Source organism: Otolemur garnettii, unplaced genomic scaffold (assembly GCF_000181295.1).
Source record: "Otolemur garnettii isolate 467f Iridium unplaced genomic scaffold, OtoGar3 scaffold00146, whole genome shotgun sequence".
NCBI classification, from domain to species: domain Eukaryota; kingdom Metazoa; phylum Chordata; class Mammalia; order Primates; family Galagidae; genus Otolemur; species Otolemur garnettii.
Window position 1 is genome coordinate 3,386,040 of NW_003852541.1, and position 4,915 is coordinate 3,390,954.

Genomic DNA, 4,915 nt, shown 5'->3' on the forward strand with positions numbered 1-4,915 from the left:
GATTACAGGCATGAGCCGTGGTGCCCAACCTGATAATTCCATATTTAACTTATTTATTTATTTACTTTTTGGCTGGGGCTGGGTTTGAACCTGCCCCCTCCGGCATATGGGGCCGGCGCCCTATTCCTTTGAGCCACAGGCACTGCCCTCCATATTTAGCTTTTTTTTTTTGAGACAGAGTCTCACTCTGTCACCCTGGGTAGAGTGCCCTGGTGTCATAGCTCACAGCAACCTCAAACTCTTGGACTCAAGCGATGCTCTTGCCTTAGCCTCCTGAGTAGCTTGCCACAATGCCCAGCTAATTTTTTTGCATTTTTTTAAATAGAGATGGAGTTGCTCAGATTGGTCTTGAACTCCTGAGCTCAAGCAGTCCACCTGCCTCGGCCTCCCAGAGTGCTAGGATTATATAGGTGTGAGCCACCACCCAGGCCTGAACTTATTTTTTTTTTTAAGAAACTGGAGCCTTAAATTCCTAGGCTTAAGTGATCCTCCCATCTCAAGCACCACACTTCTATTTAATTTTTATGTATGTATGTATTTAATTGTTTAAAATACAGAGTCTCCCTTTGTCACCCAGGCTAGGATGTGGTAGCCATAGCTCACTGTACCCTCAAACTCTTAAGTTTAAGCTCTTCTCCTGCCTCAGCCTCCCAAGTGGCCGGGACTATGGGAGTGTGACCTATAGAAACATGACCAGTTATGTTTCTTATCTTTTGTAGAGAAGAGGTCTGGCAATATTGTCTGGGCTAGTCTTGAACTCCCAAACTCAAATGATCCTCTCACCTCAGCCTACCAAAGTGCTGGGATTATAAGGATGCCCCACTGCACCTGCCCAAACAGCTGTGTTTAACTTTTTGAGGAACAACCAAACTGTTTTCCACAGTTGCTTCACTATTTTACATTTCCTCCAGCACTGCATGAGGATTCCAATTTCTTGTATAGTAAAGAGTAACGGGCTATAACTTCAGTCCTAACTGGAGTGCTATGACCACAGCCCTCCAGAGCCAAGTGGCTGAGCTCACACATTCTTCAGGTCAGTATGAATGTGAGGTGTGCCAGCCTTGAGTTGAGGATACTTTCACCCATCATCTGTCAACCAAGAAATGAACTCTGAATACTCAGGGCTCACAGTCTCAAGGGAAATAATCTATCTGCCTGCCTGCTTATTTGCTAGTTTGATTGTTCTAGAAAGGATTTAGGACATATTAGTCAGGATGGGCTAAGCTTGCAGCAAAAACAAAACAAAATTTCAGTGGTTTAACATGACAAAGTTTATTTCTCACTGCTCCTACAGGCTCTTTGAGGCTTTTGCTCAGAAGTGGCACGCATTACTCTGCCAACAGTTCATTAGCCAGATAAGTCACATGGCCAAACTATTTCTTTTTCTTTTTTTTTTTTTTTTTTGAGACAGGGCCTCAAGCTATCCCCCTGGATAGAGTGCTGTGGCATCATAGCTCACTGCAACCTCCAACGCCTGGGCTCAAGTGAGTCTCTGCCTTTGCCTCCCAAGTAGCGGGGACCACAGGCACCCACCACAACACCTGGCTATTTTTTTTTTTTTTTGGTTGCTGCCATCATTGTTGTTTGGCAGGCCTGGGCTGGATTCGAACCCGCCACCTTAGGTGTATGTGGCTGGCGCCTTAGCCACTTGAACCACAGGCGCCGAGCCACCAAACTATTTCTTAAGAGCTCAGGAAATGAAACATTCCCATAGACTTAGAAGAAGAACAAACAGGAAATATCAGTGAATAACAGGAATGACCACCCTAGGTGGATTGTCTGTGTTTCTGCTATTGATATATACCCATTGAAGAGAAAATGCCTTTTGCCATAAAAATGGAACACCTGGCCAAGTGTGGTGGCTCCTACCTGTAATCCCAGCACTCTGGAAGGCCAAGGCAGGAGATTTGCCCAAGCTCAGGTGTTTGAGCTCACTTAGCAAAGTGAGACTTTTGTTTCCACTAAATGAAGAAGAATTAGCCAGGTATGTGGCAGGCACCTATAGTCCCAACTATTATGGAGACTGAGCCAGGAAGATCATTTGAACTCAGAAATTTGAGGTTGCTGTGAGCTACAACACCAGGACACTCTACCTAGGGTGACAGAGTGAGACTCTGTCTCAAAAAAACATAAAAGGAACACCTGCTTGGTAGCACAACTAAATTTCATTTAGCCCAGTGGTCCTCAACCTTCCTAATGTCACGGCTCTTTAATACAGTTCCTCTGGGTCGAGACCCACAGGTTGTGAACTGCTGATTTAGCCTTTGAACTGTTCACGTTAGTCAATACCCAGTCGATCAGTCAGGAGATGATAGCAGCGAACACAGGAACACAGGGAGCTGCTCTTTGTCCCTGGGTGAGCTCCCAGCCACACAAACTACTGCAAAGCCCTTGCCTTTCTCGCCTTCCCCACCTTTCTCCCCACAGTTTTCCAGTCAACTGATAAGACCTGGTCTTTTTGTTCTAGAATTTGACAACTAATTATTTTAGTGGAGTTTTTACTGAGTTCTCTTTAGCAATGTAAGACTTCTCCTTGATCCTGGCAAATGTAAAAAATAAAGTGAAGCAGCTTGGTGCCTGTAGCTCAGCATCTAGAGCGCCGGCCACATACACGGGAGCTGGCAGGCTGGAACCCTGCCCAGGCCTGCCAAACAACAATGACAATCACAACAAAAAGAAATAGCTGGGCATTGTGGCGAGTGCCTGTAGTCCCAGCTACTTGGGAGGCTAAGACAAGAGACTCGCCTAAGCCCAAGAGCTGGAGGTTGCTGTGAGCTGTGACGCCACAGCACTCTACCGAAGGCATAAAGTGAGACTCTGTCTCTTAAAAAAGAAAGAAAGGAAAAAAAAAGAAAGAAAGAAAGATGTCTCAGAACCATCCTCCTAGGGCTGAGAGGAGGGATTTCCCCCACCATCTCCTGACCACTTCTCCAGCACAAGTCTGAGGGAGATTCTGTCCAGTTGTGAGCCGCAGCGCTGACTGGAGCCAGCCCAGACTGGTCACAGTGCAGTGCTGAATAGAAGGTGAATCCGAAGGGGAGTGCCGCTGGGAAGCTCCTCATCATGAGGCCTTGTAATAGGAGGAAATTGGTGTGTGTTTGAGATACTTTCTGGAAGTGGAATTATTTGTTCAGGAGTAAAGGCACATGTAATGTTGCTACCTGTTGTCAAATTTGATGTAGGTGGTGTATCATTCTGCATTTCAGCAAATCTTTGTGGTTTCAGCAATCTTTGTGAATCCCTGCTTCCCTACCCAACAGCCTTGCTGGAGAGTGCATCGCAAACTCTTGGGTTTTGGCTAATCTGACAGGTGAGAAATGATGTCTTAGTGCTTTCTTTTGTTTTGGTTTTGGTTTTGGTTTTGAGACAGAGTCTCATTCACTCTGTAGCCCCAGCTGGAGTGCTGTGGCATCCACCTGGCTCACTGCAACCTCAAACTCCTGGGTTCAAGAGATCCTCCTGCCTCAGCCTCCTGAGTAGTTGGGACTAGAAGCATCTGTCATAATGCCCAGCTAATTTATTTAATTTTTCTACTTGTAGTAGAGATGGGGGTCTCACTCTTGCTCAGGCTGTTCTCAAACTTTTTTTTTTTTCTAGAGACAGAGTCTCAGTTTGTCATCCTTGGTAGAGTGCCGTGGCATCACAACTCACAGCCCTTAGGCTTAGGCAATTCTCTTGCCTCAGCCTCCTGAGTAGCTGGGACTACAGGCACCGACCACAACACCCGGCTATTTTGATGTTGCTGTTGTTGCAGTTTGGCCAGGGGCCGGATTTGAACCTGCCACCCTCTGTATATGGGGCGGGGGCCCTACTCACTGAGCCACAGGCACCACCCAAAGTGTGCTAGGATTATAGGCATGAACCTGGCCAGTCCTAATGCATTTTTAGTTTACATTTCTGTTATCAGGAGCAAGATCGAGCATCCCACTTTGTGCACAAGGCTTTTCATGGCAGTATTAATTATACACAGTATTAGCAAAAGATAGGAAACACAAAACCACAATGAGGCTCGGCACTTGTAGCTCCACGGCTGGGGAGCCAGCCACATACACCAGGTCTGGCAGGTTCAGATCCAGCCCAGGCCTGCTAAAGAACAACAACAACTACAACCAAAAAATAGCTGGGCGTTGTGGTGGGCACCTATAGCCCTAGCTACTTGGGAGGCTGAGGCAAGAGAATCACTTCAGCACAAGAGTTTAAGGTTGCTCTGAGCTGTGATGCCACAACACTCTATTGAGGGCAATATAGTGAGACTCTGTCTCCAGAAAAAAAAAACACAATGAGATACTACCTCACACCTGTTAGGATGGCTGCTATTTAATAAACAAAACAACAAGTGCTGTGAGGACATGGAGAAATTGGAGCTGTGCACTGTTGGTGGGAATGTAAAACCATTCCACTAGGGAAAATAGTATGGAAGTTCCTCAAAAAATTTAACATATAATTTTTTTTTTTTTGCAGTTTTTGGCCGGGGCCAAGTTTGAGTCCACCACCTCTGGCATATGGGGCCGGCCACATACTCCTTGAGCCACAGGCGCCACCCTAGAATTATTGTATAATCAAGAAATTCCACTTGTAGGTATTGAAAGAACTGGAAGCAGGGTCTTTTTTTTTTTTTTTTTTTGAAACAGAGTCTTACTTTGTCATCCTCAGTAGAGTGCCGTGGTGTCACAGCTCACAGCAACCTCAAACTCTTGGGCTCAAGCAATTCCCTTGCCTCAGCCTCTCAAGCAGCTGGAACTACTGGTACCCATCACAACACCTGGCTATTTTTTTGTTGTAGTTGTCATTGTTGTTTTGGCAGGCCTGGGCTGGGAGATGGGGTCTCACTCTTGCTCAGGCTGGACTGGAACTTGCCAGCACAGGTGTATGTGGCCAGCTCCCTAGGCACCGAGGCACAGGCACCAAGTCTGGA